General features: G+C 40.3%; 1 protein-coding gene across 50 annotated transcripts in view; it reads right to left on the bottom strand.

Annotated features, from left to right (window-relative positions):
• The window catches only part of PTPRD (protein tyrosine phosphatase receptor type D), a 2,332,398-nt gene that overhangs the window by 514,033 nt on the left and 1,800,507 nt on the right, over positions 1-17,858 (bottom strand). The window contains exon 1 of one of the 50 annotated variants that reach the window (XM_032392367.1): positions 12,880-17,195. The exons of the other annotated variants lie outside the window; for them this stretch is intronic. The gene's annotated coding sequence lies outside the window, so the exon portion shown is untranslated. Of the gene's footprint in view, positions 1-12,879; positions 17,196-17,858 lie in introns of those variants that run through there. 50 annotated transcript variants of the gene reach the window in all.

Raw genomic sequence — 17,858 nt, 5'->3', positions numbered from 1 at the left:
TGAACAACACTCACTAAGTGACTAGTTTGGCATACCCCATTGAGGGCTCTATCATTTTAAAAATGCTTTGAAACAAAATATCAGTCAGAATGAGGCTAAGAAGATGCAAATTTTAAAAATTTCTCATAGAAACTAACCATCTGTACAATAATCCATTGTCTGCTCTACCAAGGTGATTTATTAAGGATAATGAAGCATATGATTTAATAGCTGCTGCAAATCCTTTTTCAAGTAGGATGGGTATAAATAATACAAAAAGATGGTCCAAAAATAGCCAAATCCTAACCTAAGAACTATTCTATATGCTAGGTCACAGGAAATTAGATGAGCTCAATTAACTGTGGAGCTAAGTGACGTGTGGCTAGGTACCTAAGGCTCTAGCCACTCTCTCTTAGTCTAGTAGTGGTTATTATTACTATTTAGTGAGTCTGTAAGTTCCACTATCATGATGGAATTTGAGTAGCTTTTTTCCACATGACAACACAAAGCTCTCCAATAGGAAACGGACTTTATGTAGCACACATTTCTCAAAATCTTAAGAATCTCGATCTCTATTTGTCAGTGCAAATTGTACCTGGCAGCGTTTTGCTCATTTGTATATTCCCATAGTACCTTGCATTTAGCGGAATTTAATGTGTGGCACTTTAAAGAATGAATACAAAAATGGGAGAGCGGGTGGGTAGTAAAATGAGGTCTCTAAAATCCTTGCAAAAAAAAAAATGCAATTCTGTGTCCTTGTGAGAAGCGGTTCTAACATTTGCCAACACTTATGCTTTTAACTTTTGATGGCCAATTGACAAAAGGTTATTTCCTTTGGTGGCAAAGGTTTCTACAGGCCAGCTTCCTATAAAACATGAGAAAACCCCAAGAAATCATACACACTGTCTGAATGAAAAAAGCCAAACATGAGCTCCTATTTGCAAACTGACACATTCCTCTCCTCATTAACTCTGTTAATAGTCAAGTCTTGCAGAGAATTTATGAAATCAGTGAGGCAAACTTCTGATGACAGGAAGTAAAAGGCCTCATACCTGCCAACTGTTTGGCATGAAGAGATTGCCGGAGTGTTCCTTACAGATATGGCATAGCCGTTCACCGATAGGCTGACACAGCCAGTCCTGTCCCCATGCCACCCAGCAAGTCCGTCTACAATAAGAGTCCATGTTACAGATCCTCGTGTTTAAAGGACACTGGGCTGTGGAGGATTTCCACAGCTCCACAGAATCAAGGGGCCTACGTGTGAGACATACGTCACCTTCTAAAAACTGTGTGCTTCACCAGGCACATTCACCACCAGCATATTTCCACACTGCACTTCCTACCACTCTCGCTCCTGTGAGCCTGGCTTGCCAGAACTGAGATCAATTTTATTAGATACCATTAGTCTCTGTTAGGGCGGTCATTTGAATAACAACAGATTGGCAAGTATAAAACTAAGGCACCTGTTGTACATTTGGCAGCCTGGATGAGGCCCTTTAAAATGAAAACAAATACAAGCTCTAATCATGCCAGGCAATGGCTTTTGGTTCAATAATGACCATGTGTCAGAATTAAGTGCATCTGGGAATTCCTACCCCAGCCAGATGTAAAGGCAGATTTGTCTTGTCTAGTGACATATGAGTAGATACACACAGTATACTCAGATTTGGCTTTGTCATGGTTTGGTAGAGAACTAGGTAAGTGAAACTTAGCTCAAGTAAAATAAAAATTAATTACTAAAGAGCAACTGATATTATCATAAATTGTAGAGTTAAATATTAAGCATATGGGTTATAAGATTTGGGCCACGAATTAATCTATCTCTGATTTTTCTGCTCACACTTGATTTGTTCATGGAATACTTTACAACAATGTGCCAATATCAGGACTACACTGAGCAAGGCCGTGGGCTAGGTACTAGAGATCCCACTGGGAACAAGACATGGGTTTCAGCTTCAAAGAATTTATAATCCATCAGACCATAAATAAGCAATTGCAATGCATTATGATACATGTTACGTGTCAAATTTATTCAGTGCTTGTTTAGTGCATAAAGGGTATTCAGTCTTGGGAGAACGGGAGTCTTCCTGGAAGAGTTGTCAGCCAAGATAAGACCTGAAGGAAGAGGTGACTCAGGCAAAAATGGAAGGGGAAGGGACTTTACACCTGGAAGAGAGAAGACATGCTCAGAATTACAGAGAGAAGAGTCAGAGTAGTGCATCTTGGAAACAGCAAATACTTTCATGTTGCTGGAATGCACATTCATTGAGGGTGGGACAAAGGGAACAGAGAAAATGAATGTAAGAATGGCAAGGTGGTAAGAGACAAGGCAGAGGGAAAGATACCAGAGGCCAGGTGACTTCTGCTGCATATTTCAAGCCATATTTCAAGGAAATGTGGAACCATAGGAATATTTGGAGGAGAAACAGAGATTTGAGTTTCTTAAAGATCACACTGGCTACAGAGCATAGAAGCAACTATAGTGTGATCCCAACTAAACACAGAAAGGCTGCAAACCAGGCAAAAGATGATGGGGACCTTGCCAACAGATGTCAGCTAAAATATCAGAAGATAGTGAATAATTCGGTTGAAAGGAAGTTAATATTAATTTTAGCATACTTGAGACAACAAGTTATTTAGAGAAAACAGATTTTAAGTGACAAATTTTAAATCAAAATTTAAATTATGGATTTCCTAATTTTTTCGGTAAAACTAAATCAGATCAAGTTGAGTCTAGATAACAGTAAAATCAGACTCAAATGCATTTAGGCAATCATTTCTTTGGTAGTGCCTGAATATGCATAACAACAATTATTTAACTTGTCATTCTTAATTTGTAACTGTTATCATCAAAACACATTTATTAAGATTGTAACTGGGGGAGAGCCTTGACTACACATTACCCAAAGAGGATAGGATACCCCTCTCCAGGCTTCTTGGAGGCTGTGTTTATAGATAAACTCATAGGAAAACATGGCTAGACAAGACAGTGTATGATTGTGAGAAGCATTTAGAAGCCTGGGCAAAGAAGACTTAACAGTTGATATTCTGTAAGAGCCATAAAAGACCAGAGCATTTTCCATGTAACTTTATGTACCATGTCTGATTTAAAACTTCAGGGTGCCTTGTTGCCAGAGAAAAAAAAAAATTTCCAAATCATCAAACAAATGTAAATCCTGTACTGTATTATTTATAAAATCATAATTAATCAGAAATAGGCCTCGGAAGCCTCACAAAAAAAGAAAAAAGGTAAACCTTCACAAAATAGATTAAATGGAGAAAAACTTATCAAATCATCCATCTGTTATTGATAATGAAATTAACAGGTAAGCAGTAGAAATAGAGTATTTTAGAAGAGACATTATAATTGACTACATTTCCCAGATACAACTGTGTAGGGCAGGCTGCCAATAAATAGAATGCATATATATCAGTCACTTGGCATAATTTCATTTCTTTGATGGGAGGCTGCTCCTCAGATAATCCTGCTGGATCCATATTTCTCTTTATAAAAATGCTTTGATTCCTTACCTGTTGGGCAGTTTTGAAAATGCCAGCCTTTGTGATTTTTAAAAACTATTCTCGGTGGAAATATTTTGTTTAACCACTTCTGCTCCAGAGCTCAGGCCATTGTGTCACTGGCCTGAAAAGCATATAATTTTGGAGTTGAAAGGCAACTGCCACAAAAAGGCCGTCTAATCCAAACAACTTAAGTATAAAGAAAAAAAAAAATCAATGCCTAGAGTCCAAACCAGAGAAAGGAGCAGAAGAGACTTATCGGAAATGATGGAGGGACAACCTACATTAACACCTAAGATTCTTCCTGAATTTGGGTCAAGAAAGCGCCATATTGGTTTTATTTGCCTGGTATATGTGAAATAAATTTTTTAAAAATCCTGTCAGACACGAGCATATATTGAGGGTTAAGACGGGAGCAGGTGAGAGTTGGGACTGTAAGATCACTTGACTTAAACCCTTGGCTTTAAGTTCCTTCTTTACTATTTCTAGCTGTGCAACCTTGGGCAAGTCACTTAACCTTTCGATTAATCAGTTTCCTCCTAAATAAACTGGTGATAATAAAAGCATCAAACTTATACACAATTACTTCAGAGATTAAATATGGTACTGAAGAAAAAGTGCTATGCTGAATGCCTGGCACAGAGTAAGTACTCAGCAAATTCTAGCAATCACTCGTATGAATTGACACACATCAACCACTGCTACTGTACTTCCAAAATCACAAAAATTAACAGAAATTTGGTTTTTACCTATCTCGGTGTCATGAGCATCATAAGAGGTTTCAAATGAACATTATTCTTTACATTCGTGGTTTCAATTAAATTCAACTCAAACTAAATTCAAAGAAAAGGGCACAGTACTTCAGCTGAGAATTAGAAAATGAGAGAATAATTAGAAGGATTTCAAGGGATGCAAGTTAGGACAGCTGGTAGAGAAAGGGGATTCCAGAGACAGTTACTGCCAAAACCCGACGGGGCTCTGAACGCTGTAGGTGGATGAGCATCTGGAGTTGTGTGAGGGAGGCTGCGGGCCAAGCAGGTTAGGGTTCAACTGCAAAGTGCTTGGACTGCTGTATTGAGGATTTGGCACTTGAGCATGCAGACTTGAGAAGGTTGGCATTTCAGAAATGAAAGTTTCTAGGAAGAATGGAGAGAAGTGTGAGCACACAGAGATCGCCTAGGCAGCTATGAATTGTGTGCTGAGCGTGTCAACAACATGGGAAAGGGAGCAGTGGAAAGGGAGTGATAAGGTTAAAAGAGATTACAGGAATCAAACCTGCAAAATTGAATAGGGACAAGAATGAAAGGAAGGGAGGAGATAAAGGTGACGCCCAAGTTTCTAGTGCAGGGATAAATCAGATGATGAGGCACCAAGAAAAAAAAAGTCGATGTGAGTAGGATGGAAGATAGTGTTTTAGGTTTATGAAATGCAGAGTGTGGGATACAGGAGAGACTTCTATTTCTCAACCATCTAACAAGCAGATAAAAAATCAGGTCTGGAACTCCATTAAGATGTTAGGAAATTTATTTTGAAGGTCATCTATGCAGAAATTATTGCTTCTGTGAGAGGTGGTTAGGAATATAACAGAAGACGGGATAAATGGCGACCTGAAGAGGGCCACAGAGAAAATGACAATAAAAGTGTTTAGGATGAAGATGGAGAGACAGAGGCCAAAACATCAGACAAAGAGGAAACAATGTTGATGAAAAAAGTGCCAAAGAAAGAACTCAGAGAGAATGACTACCATTTATAGGATGTTTCCAATGGAAGATGTTTCACAAAATTTATTCCTCTAAAAATACTAAAATTCCCTCCCTTTTCCCCCCAGGAAAAAGGTGAAAATCATTCCTTGGTCATTAAGTGGATTCAAAATATTTAAGTCATTTCCAATAGACTACTATCATTCCTAACTAGCCAAACAATCTTGATAGATCCATTTAAAATAAGATATAAAACCATGTACCTAGGGACGCCTGGGTGGCTCAGTCGGTTAAGCGTCTGCCTTCGGCTCAGGTCATGATCCCAGGGTCCTGGGATCGAGTCCCACATCGGGCTCCCTGCTCCGCGGGGAGCCTGCTTCTCCCTCAGCCTCTGTCTCTCTCTCTCTCTGTCTCTCATGAATAAATAAATAAAATCTTTAAAAAAAAAAAAAAAAAAAAAAAAAAACCATGTACCTAAAAAACATACTGAACTGTTTCAAACAGAAACATGAAAACTGGTAGACACATTATTTTGTTTCTCTCTTAAAATTGTTTAGTAATATTTCAATTAAGTTACTATAGCAAGTAGTTTGAATTGTTTTACAGAGAGGCCAAGGTCTACTTGCTCAGTAAACCATTAGTGCACACGATCAAGAAGTCCTTTCAGTTGGGATAGAACATGAGGAAGGGGGAATGGAAGAAAAAATTATTTTAAACTTTGAAAACAAATGTCTTTTTGACCTATAATGGAACACTGGATCAGCATTTGATGTGTCTAGTCTAATTTTTCTCTGTGAAATTGTACTGGCAGATCTTAGGGAGAGACAGAAGGCAGTAAATTCCTATCCTCCATCAATACATTTGACCTCAGAACAAACCCCACAACTGGCTACAGGCACCCACCATCCATCATTGCTCTTGAAACCTGATCTTTCAGGGAAGGACAGCTGCACTGGGCAAAGAGCTAAGGAGCTTTCTAAGATGCACTACCATTAAAGAAAAAAAAGGCAATTCTTTTGGTTCACTATTTTAATTAAGTGCTTTTCTAAACATTTCTTCCCCCAGACCACAGCTCCACATCAAATATCAAGAATCTATTAATACATTTTTGACTTTTAAGCAAAATGCTCTCTTTGTATATTTTAGGTAAAATCATTTCTAGCTTTTGCTTTAAAAGCTTTCTGAGATTGTGTCCCATGACATACTGATAGATACAGACTTCAATACACATGCTGGAAAAAAACTGTACTTCCAGCATCTGTAGTAATGGTAGCAAGTACACAACAGTGCAAATTGAACAAACATACACAAAACATCCATAACCAACAAGTCCTAATTTTTAAGTCAGGTAGCAATAATTTATAGCAGATAGCCAAAGACAACAGAATTCTATCCGAGAAACTAGCATTAATGAATATAACATGTTCCTTACATACTCTTACATCCACGATTTTTTTTTTATGAAAAATAAGACAAATTCTTATTATCTAATTGGATCTTCATTATATCTATGGTTATTTTCTCCACTTTATAAATGATGAAACTGAGACTCGAAATGTTATGTAACTTCCCCCAAGATTCCACGAATAAGCGACAAAACTAATGTATAAATTCAGTTCTGCTTGCATCAAATTTATGTTCTTTTCACTGCAGCAAAAGGAGAAGAAAGAAAAGGAGAAGAGAAGGGAGGGAGGCAGGGAAGGAGGGAAGGGGGAAGGGAGGGACGGAGGAAGGAAGGAAGGAAGGAAGGAAGTCAAGATTTTACAATCTTTAGCATTACCTTTATATACATTACGTACTAGCAGGATTAAATAGGATTAAATAAGAACTAATTTTCAGGGCATCTGGGTGGCTCAGACGGTTAAGTGTCTGCCTTCAGCTCAGGTCATAATCCCAGGGTCCTGGGATCGAGTCCCACGTGGGGCTCCCTGCTCAGTGGGGAGCCTGCTTCTCCCTCTGCCTGCTGCTCACTCTGCTTGTGCTCTCTCTCTCTCAAATAAATAAACAAAATCTTTAAAAAAAAAAAAGAACTAATTTTCAATTATTTATAAAATCAGTACTAACACAAATTTTTTTGTTAAAAAAAGGAGTTGATTTACTGAAGCTTAAAACAGAAGTCTCTTATGACTTGTGACCCAATGATTACGATGATCATTTTATATATTTCAAAGTACAATATCTCCTAATCCCAAAACAGTACTGAGAAGTGCTATTCTCTCTTTGTAATTCACAATCTCAATTTAGTTAGCTACTGCTGCATTGAGGAATATAGCCCAAAGGCTGTTAAAAAAGACAATTAAGAATTTATAAATTCAATCAATTTCATGAAACTGACAAGAGTTACAGAGCTTAAATCCAGTAAATAACAATGTGGTGAAGGTCACAACGCTCCTGACATTGTTTTCTGAATGTCAAAGTTAAACAGGGTTTCTAGTCAGTGAAAATCCAAAGGCTTTGGAGAAAGCCTAGCCTCAGATGGTTGCTTTCGCTTTGTATATTGTAATATATGCTGAAGGAGCCGAAGAAGAGCCTGCCACCTAAGAGCAGTCATTTGCAAAGGAAAGCGAGGCTTGCTTGCTGCAGGTGGGGAGTAAGGATCATCTAAGTTGTCTCAATATTACTTATCTACAGTACACCTGATCTGCTGGCTTACAGACAAAATTAGTTGTCTTAGCTTTCCAAATTGTCAATTCTTTCATTTACTGATCTATGACACATAGGAATTTGATTTGAGGGACAGTAAGGATTGAAAAGTGAATAAAAAGTTCAGTTTTGCTCTATTTTTTTGTAATTTTTAAAAAAGCTATAGACAAACTGACAAGTATTGACATGATCCAATTAAATATATATCAGCATCAAATAGAAAATAATGAACAGAAAAATACCGAATGGATTATCTGGAGAGGGAGAAGGCAGGACATTACAGGCACGATTTTAGTCATTTTTTCCCCCGACACGTTGTTTTGAGAACATGGCAATATATGTGGTCATAATACTTAAATTACTTTAATGCCGAAGTCTTAAAAATATTTGATGACTAAAATGTTAAAAGAAGAAAATGCAAACTGACTGTTGATTACATGAAAGCAACTGGGTAATTTATTCAAGGGGAAACGTGGAGCAGAAGACCTAAATGTAATTTTGTGAAATACTTCTTATAAGAATTCTATTTCATTAATGCTTCAGTCTAGCACCACTGTCATGACTTTATTATTTAGGTTGCATTAGGTCAGAGACTGCTGTAACGTATAAGTATTTGCTCTTTGACCTCCCCAAGACTTATGACGCAAAGAAAATGCTGAACTTTTACATCTAAGGCTATAATTTCATATAATGAACAATCAGGAAGCACAAGCCATATATTCTTTCAGCTATCTTTTTTAAGGGCTTAATTGTGAAGAGCTGAAATACATTTTTATTTAAAAAATGGGGGGGGGGGAGTTGGACACTTCAATTGTCAAAATAAATGCAAGCCAAGCATGAAATTTTTAAAAGTGTTATCAACTACTAATTAGAAGCAAATGAGATTATCCATATAGAAAACATATTCCCAAACAATTCCTTTGGTGGAAATGTCACTGTGTTATGAAATTACAGAAGCTTAAACAAGTGATGTTTGTTGGAATAAAATTCACTGACAAATCCCTTCTAAGCAATCTTCTTCCACATTATCAGATTTCTTAGATGATGTGCTATACGGGAATCCTCAATCTTGTAGTGCACAGAGAGAATAACTCCTCTCTTTGCTCTTTCTTGGCAAATCATTAGTAATATAAAAAGAAATGTTTTTAAATACTGACTTTGCTTCAGGCTGCACATTGCCTTTGTGCCATCACTAGTAAGTAGCTTTCCAAAACAAATTTTTCAAAGAAACCAAACAGTACAAAGAAAAGGTAAATAGCTCCATTAAGGCAATAAGGCACCCAGAGTAGGCCTGACTTAAAATATAACTTATTTTCTCACACTAAACTTTTCAACCAAAAACTACTGTCCCTTTAAGGAAATAGGAAAAAAAAAACAATATATTCTTCGAGTACTCTGGAAAACTGAATACTTACATTTGTATATTTAGCACTTCATGTATCTTGTAATGCCAATCCTAAAGGTATATTCTGTGGCCACTAAGTTGAGCACACTATGTCAAAGGTAAAGTTCCTTTGTGAGATAACCAGGAACTTCGGGGGAACTAAAAGGGTACCTATGAGCAAAGGTTAAGTGCATAGATTTAAAGATGTGACTCTAAAAGTTTGAGGCTCTCAGGAACACAAGTTAGAGCACACACATATTCACCTCTCAGACTACCCACAAATACACAGCTGAAACTGAAGAAGAGTAGTTTTAAAGCAAAATCACCTTGAGAAATCCATCTTTCCTGAAATGGCACTTTTCATATGGGATTATGTTAATGAATTCTTATTTATCCATAGCATCTTTTTAAAAATAGAATTGTTTAATGGCTTGATAAATCAAGCTGGGTCTGAAGGAAATCCAATATGCAAATGCCAGTAGTGTGCTCTTTTACCAACAGTCACCCTTGTCAGTTTGAAAAACTGAAAATCAACAAAAGAACAGTGTAAGTATACTTGACCTTATTGCCTAATGTCCATCAAGATAGCCATGGCTGGTCGATTTCAAATTTGTGAAACTGACACTTAAAAATGTATAGTGCGTCTTCAGTCCAGGTCCCTCAAATGCTGACTAAACGAGTCAGAGACTCAGATTCTCCTTCCATACTAACTTGCACAGCACCTTACAAAGCGAATTTAATCACACCATCAATCTACGACTACACTTTCCTTAAAGTAATTCTGCTTCATTTATCTTTTAACCCTATATTATGCAAATAACATCCTTATCAGTCCAATAAAAAAAAGTTATTAATGTTCCTCCTTGTTTATCCTTGACATACACTGAGAATCTGGGATCACATATGAATTTACACAAATACTTCTTTTGTTTCACATTTTATATGAAAAAATCACCTTACACCATCATAGTTTCAGAGAAGCTCTGTAAATAATGTTCTTGAAAAACTCTTCAATCAATGTCCGTGGCTAACACTAGAGCATGAGTTAATAGGTTAAAAACAAACAAAAACTTAGGGGACTGCCTACTTTTTTTTTTTTTTTAATGTCTCTCTAGGAAGGGTTTGCATCTGCCATACAAGGGTATCTCCTGGATATAAGAACAGTAATACAGGCCCCTAGTGGCTCAGCGGACAGCAGCAGATGAGGGGATTCCGATTCTCAGTTTTCCACTTGGAGATATTCTGGCTTTACATGAATGTCATTATTAAAAGGCAAATCAAGTCATTGTATTTAATACTTTAATCAGTTTTACTTTCATAGTTATCTACCAAAATACATATATATTAAAATAGATCACCACATTTCATTACTTTAATAACTACCACTGCACTGGTCCAGGAAGAATTTGTGTTACATAATCTCCACAATAAAATATTTAACATCCACCTCTTTACATGTCATTACAAAAAAGTGATATATTACTCAAATATATTAAGATATATTTGAAAGGCAATTTTCCTCTTTGAATTTCATTCTTATTATACTTAGGATACTGAGGGCTTTAAGAACAGATAATTTCTAAGTAAAGTGCTAACTATTTTAAATGAAATACTGATACAAACTGAAGGCCACTTTTAAAATAGTAGAAATCGACATGTATTTCCCAACAACAGCCAGTGATAAAACTCACATTGGAGTGCACCTATTTTTAAAAGATGTACAATTAATAACACCCCTTAATCCTCATCCTCTTGCTGTCTTTCTTTTACAAAAGAAAATTCCAGGCAGGCACATTTACAGCTTTTAGCAATTTTTAACTGGACACAATCTGACAGCTGAATTCATGAAACTGACCAGCTTGTCAATTTCACACTTTGAAAGTACAATAATAGCTGATAGCATGAGGGTGAATTTTAAAAATCTGTCACAGAATTGCTAGCTCCATTGAAAAGCAAAGTACAGTACATAATTACGGGAGGTGGGAGGTAGGGAAATTTTCCTTCTATGTCCATTTAGGATGTCTATTTCAAGAATTCGGACATCTAGCATTGAAAATTTATTCTCTTTGCTAAGTCAATAAAATAATATCTATCTGTGGCATATAACAGAATTTGCTTTCAAAATAAGTATAATATCTACTAAGCATTGTCCTGGATATCATCATATTACCAACATAACATAATCTTTAGGTAGGTATCATCTAAATCTTCTTTTAAATCAGTATATTTCAAGTCCTGGTACATCACCTTGGTTTTATTCAAGTTGAGTAGTGGGTGTGTACACTTTCATACAGACAGAATAGCCAAAATAGTCAAAAGTATGAACGGTTGGACTAACTCCCCATATTCGTGTTATTACAGGATGGTTGGAAAGTACACATCAAAGGGAAAGGTCCATGTCTGTAGCTCTGGAAGTCCAACAGCAAATCTATCTCAAGTCACAGGCAGTTACTAGTCTCTAAGAGGCTCAAAATGAGTGTGCTAAGCTCTGTTAAGTCACTGCCACTGTGTCTATAGGCATCTATAAGAAGAAAAAAAAAACTTTAAGAGAAAATACAAGAAGAGTGAACCCTCGGGAATCTTCTTGGGTGCTTAAGGCACAAACTGTAGCTTGGTCTTGGGGGAGCACTCTAAGAATTTTAGAAAACAGAGACATTAGGCAAGTCGTGTACTGGGAGGCGATCTGGAAACAATACAAGTAGATGTGATAGTCCCGGTTTTGGAGAATTGAACTACTATTCAGAACCCTAGAACACCCAATTAGTGAAAGCCAAGCTCACACTTTAGTGTTCAAGAATTTTTTTTAAGCATAAGAAAACTGACTTCATTTGTTAATGCTTCTAAATGAAAATCAACCTCATAAACAATCCAAGTTTTCTACATGCCTACATAAAAGCTACAATAAATCGACGGAAAAGCCAAGAAGCTTTGGTTTGTTGTGGCTTTCTTTTTAAATTGTTTCCTACAACTTGGATTTTTCATTATAAATTCTGCTTTCTCTTCCCTACGGAAGGAGTAAGAATAGCAGATTCCCGTAGCAGAACTAGGATCTTTGATTCTGCCATAGAAAGGTCTCCAAAACAATCCCCCTCCTCTATGGCAGCCGTGTAGACTTTGATTCCTGCTATTTCTCCTTCCCCCCACTAGTTCGGAGGAAAGAAAGAAAAAGAATTCGCCCCCTCACCATAACCAGCCCTCCTTAAAACAGTAATCACTGCCTCTTAAAAAAAAAAAAAAAAAAAAAAAAAAGATAGATAGATAGATATAGATACATGCAGAGGCAGAATCCCTCCTGGGTAGGGTCGGATTGCCCCACAGCTCCTCCATTTCCCCAATACTCTACCCACCCTAGGAGGAGAGAGCGGGGGTCGCACAAATAACACATACACAAACACCCTCATTCTCTAGAATTGCCACTCTCCCTTGGTCTGAGGTTTTAAACGACAAGCGAACCGTGCAGGGGAGGACCTCTGCCCAAGGAGGTTCAGAAGAGCAAACTGTGTGCGCTCCGGAGCCGGGGCGCTGGGCTCGCGGACGCGGGAGTGGGAAGCCCCGGCCCGGTAGGAGCGGGCTGCCGGAGCCGGGCTCAGGGCAAGCCCCTGGCGCAGGGAGGGGAGGGCACAGGGGGGCGGACCGGGTCACTCGGGGACTTACCTGGTCATGTTGGCTCCGGGCAGCAGCCGCCACCGCCTCCCGCGCCGCCACCAGCACTTTTCCCCAGCGCCTTCGCGCCCCGCCACGGCCGCGCAGCCCGCTCCTGCCCAAGCCGCCGCCTCTGGGCGGCCAATTTAATCCCGCCGACCTGCGGCCACCGCCGCGGGAGTCCCCCCAGTCGCTGCTGCCGCCCGGCCCTCGAATGGCCAGCCCAGTCCAGAGCGAGGAAGTGGAGGAGAGTCAGCGAGTGAGTCCAAAAACCCGAAATCCAGCATCCAGAGGAGCGCGTCCCCCCGCCCTCCCTCCACCCCTACCCCCTTCTCCTCCTCCTCCGCCTCCTCCTCCTCCTCCTCCCGGGCCGTCCTCCTGGCCCTTCTGAGCCGGAGGCTTCCGCGGCGATTTCTCCTCCTCCCGCTCCTCCTGCTCGCCCTGCGCTCGCTCCGCAGGCTGCTGCCGCCGCCGCTGTGTCTGCTCTCCCTCCTCCTCCTCCTCCTGCTCTTCCTCCTCCTCCCGCTCCTCGACGCTCCGCTGCTCGCGGCTAGGGGGTCCGGGGCCGGGTCTCCTCTCCTCCCTCCTCTTCTCTGGTTTCCTCCTTCCTGCCGCTGCTTCTTTTAAAGAGGATTCTTTGGCCACAAATAGCAACTCGGCTGCCCCCCTCAGCGCCTCCCTCCCCTTCGTCTCTTCTTCCCCCCAAAAGTGAAGCGCACGCGAGAGGTAACCAGAAACTGAGGCCAGCGGGGAAAGAAGGGAGGCAGGGGAGAGGAGGCGAGGCGAAGCCTGGAGACCGGCCCGAGCGGAGTCAAGAGCCAGGAGGTGGGATGGCCAGTCCGGCCCAGTCCTTGGACTTGGCGTGAACTGGTGGTTACGGTTGGAGGCGAGGTGATTTGGTGGGGAAATTAAATGAAAAAGCTCAGGAAAGTGATTGGAAAGCTTCTTTCTTTGTTTCCTTGTCTGGGTGATTTCTAAAATCCTCGTAACCGTGCTGGGGATCCCACGGAATCGCGGTGCCCCCGCGCTGGGAGATTGTGTGTGCGCGTTGCCAGCGCGAGAGTGTGAGTGTGGGTGCGCCCGGGCGCAGGGAGAGCCAGGCCCGCTGCGCCCGCTGGCGAATCCCTGAATCTGGACCACTGACCCACTGAAAGGGCCGGAGAGCCCGACGAAGGAAGGGCAGGCAAGAGAGCTGGGTGAAGGAGGCGCACACCACACACACACACACACACACACACACACACACACACGCAGAGGAGGGGGCGGGGTGACGTCACTCCCCAGCATCCATCCACCAGGCCAGAAAAGACCCCCTCTAACAAATTCACTCATCTCCTAAGAGATGCACACCCGGGTGCCTCCTGCTCTCCTGCTCTCCTGCTCTGCATCCCGGCACATTGGAGGAAAAAAATGCTGATCGCGCCCCCATTCAAAGCAGTTATAATAATATAAGGAGCGCGCGTTGATGAGACCGTTTGTGTCCGCCCCAGTTCACCTTGGCAGTCTTATTCGGGGATGCTCGTAGCATCTACTTTAGAGTCAGAGAGGAAGAAAGGGAAGTATCGAATCATCCTTAGTGGGATAACTCTTGTCTTGCTTCCATGCTATTTGCTTTTTAGGATGTTGGAAATTCACTGCTCCCCGCTTCTCTGAAGAACACCCTAAAGCCCCCTCCCTAGACATGCACTCAGTTGTTCCGCTACACAAGCTTCATCTGTGAACCCTTCATCCACAGAACACACTGGATGGATTGTTAGCTCACAGGCACATTTTAACCTTCTTCACTCCTCCTCACAGGATCTCCAGCATGTGGAAAAAGTCAGCAGCTGGAAGCCACCACTGGCAATTGGCCTACCACAATTTTATTAGAAACTTGGTCAGAAAGGTTAAATAAAGTAAAGGCAGGGCCTCCAGCCACCTCCCTTGCTCATTCTGCACTCAGGCCAGCATATACACACAATACTTATCCCTGCAGGCTGGAGGCTGTTTTTGAAAGGGCAAAGGTAAGCAGACCTCTTAGGTTCGGACTAAAGATCAGGCATCCTGACTGTTGTCTCAAGCTGCCCATTTGTTCCCACCATCTGCATGCTGTACTCCTGAAACACACTGAAGGGTTGGTCAGTAATCCTCTGCCCCTTTTGTGTTCCAAAAAGAAGCCACATATTTTTGCCAGGAGTCTTGCTAAATTAAGTTTAGTTTTCCAGCAATTTTGGGGGTGGGGATCATTCTGGCATGACTCTTCCTTGTACTTTTTTTTTATGGTTAGCCTTATAGTAAAAAGAAGAAATTTCTATCTGTTCAGGTCACCCCCAGAGCCAGGTTTACCCTCCAGTCTTTCTGATGACATGAGGAACTGAAAGGCTGAACAGGTTATGATGGGCCCCTGCCCCTGTGCCCTAAGGATGGATTCCGAAATCTGAGCCTCCACACAGGTGATTCTCACTCAAGGTGTAAACTGATTTGTTTTTCTCATTGCCACATCCTCCTCCATAAACTGGCAAGCCCCATTTTCCTCCTGCAAAGTTGGATGTCAGAGGAAAAAAAAAAAAAAAGAAAGTTTTTAAAACCCTAATAATCCTTTTATGTTGCATTTGGTGGACAGACACGCATCCTTCTGCCACTTTTAAGGAGGTCTGACCAGATCTGACCTGATTTTAAAAGATGGTGGCTGGGAAGTCTGACTACCATCTGGGAGTGTAGTTAAGGAAATAACCTACCCCACTGGTAGCCAGTTAGACTACCTACAGAATGTAGAAATGATCATTACCAACATGAGCAGCAAACAGGTAGCAAAGAGATCCAAAAAGAAGAGGAGAGAGAGAACAGTATTAGTAAGTGAGATTAGCCAAAGGACCCTACTTTCCTGACACTAGGAGGTCCTAGATGCTCCTGTCCTACAATAAAAAAACATCTCGGAGAAAGAAGTAGCAATGGGAGAAGGTGACTATCGAGTCTGAGCTATTATTGTACAAAATCCAGCATTATTCAGGGCAACGCTGCTGAGGATGAAGGGATCAAGGAAACGGAGGAGCCAGACTCTGTGCACATCTGAGCAGCAGTGGGCTAAGACAGCCACCCCATATACAAATATTAATACATTCACAGCAGATTTGTAATGAAGCAACACTCTGTGGCATCTCACATAATCTCTGGGAGTGTTTACTGTTTGGAGATTTGAAGTTGAAGAACATCAGAAGTTGAAATCACCTAGTTTTACAGGTAAGGAAACTGAATCCCTGAGAGTTTAAGGTTACCCAACTATTTGGTGGCAGAAGCAGACCCAAAACCCAGATATCATGACCCAGTGTCACCCTGCCCCCAACTCTTCCTAGTGACCTCCCGGTTCTAGATCAAACAGTTTTTTCCCACTTATCAATGAGCAATAAATATAGAATATTTTAAAACTATACTTAAGTGAAGAAAAATGAAGAAATGGGCCTAGACATTTTCTTAGTTCCTTTGCTCTAACATTGTCATGAATAGCACACAGGAACTTTGCTATAGCACAACCCCCTCTAGTGCATAATTCAGCATACAATGAGTATGAGTCTATTTTGGACCCCATCCAAGGGAGTTAGTTCCTAGAAGTACTTGAAAGATTTTATTCTCATCTATAATGAAACATCCTAAAAAGACTAAAAATAATCGTAACGACAATGATAGTAATCATTTGTTACTCTTGTATTATATACTAAACATTATGCTATTCCACTGTTTTCAAAAGGCGCATCATGACCTTTTGTGGGTCACAAATCTCGTGGGTCATGAACAATTTTTTGAGCAAAAGAAATGAAAGTAGGAAAGAAAGGAAAGAAGAGTGCATTATATATACTAAATATTGTTCTGTAAAACCTATGTTTCGATCATGTGGCTAGAGATTAAAAGATTCAAGGCTGATGCCTTGCCTCCAGTCTTAACAACTGCCTTGGTAGTTAAATATAATTAGCCCCATTGTACAACTGAGAAAACAGGATCTGAGACGATAATTTGGCCAGGCTGACATAGCTAGCAGTGGCCAAGCTAGAATTTTAAACCTATATTGGCTTGACTTCAAATCGTGTGTTTTTACTTCTATTCTGATTACACATTATTAACCAAGGAATCAAATACTTGCTGTCGATAATATTTTCTTTGTAAGAGCCAGTTTTTTTTTTTTTTTTTAAATTCAGTTAGAATGGAGAAACAGGACATAAGTTCAAGTAACATGTTCTGAAGACAGTTTCATAAGGTAGTGAAACGAATATCTGAGATCTCTTCCTATAGTTGATAGTTATGTCCAATATACTTAATTCATTTGCGGCTAAATGCACAAATGGAATAATAATTAATGGTTGGGCTCCTGGGTGGCTCAGTCGGTTAAGTGTCTGCCTTCGGCTCAGGACATGATCCCAGGGTCCTGGGATGGAGCCCTGCATTGGGCTCCCTGCTCCTCCATAGGGAGTGTGCTTCTCCCTCTGCCCCTCCCCCCAATTCATGCTCTTGCCCTCTCTTTCTCTCTCATGTGTTCTCTCTCTCAAATAAATAAAATCTTTTAAAAAATAATAATAATTAATGGTTTTAATCTTCAAATAACTATTCATCTCTACAAGGGTTAAAATGTTTGAGAGAGTTTTTCAATTTAATTCATACAACAGTTTTCAGTAGCTTACTTCTTGTTCCAGACACAGAACTGGTACATGAGAGAGATGAAACAAACAGATATTAAATATAGTCACTAAACAATAGTTTGATGCATTTGGGAAGACAGGATCTACACATGTAAAGTAATCAGAATACACCATAATTCCATCTAAATTGTGAATAAGAAAGGAAGACAGTAATTCAGATGCCATGCTGGTTTTTGGATTCATATGGTCCTATGCATTCTACCAGTAACATAGCACGTTTAGATGCTGTTAGTCCCATTCTTCAGATTTGGAAGCTCCTACGCAGAACTAGTTGGTGATTGAAATGAGAGTCTAATCCTGGTCTTTCTGATTCCACTAATGAAC

Source organism: Phoca vitulina, unplaced genomic scaffold (genome assembly GCF_004348235.1).
Source record: "Phoca vitulina isolate PV1807 unplaced genomic scaffold, GSC_HSeal_1.0 scaffold67, whole genome shotgun sequence".
NCBI lineage: Eukaryota > Metazoa > Chordata > Mammalia > Carnivora > Phocidae > Phoca > Phoca vitulina.
This window is presented reverse-complemented; position numbering and strand designations above follow the sequence as displayed.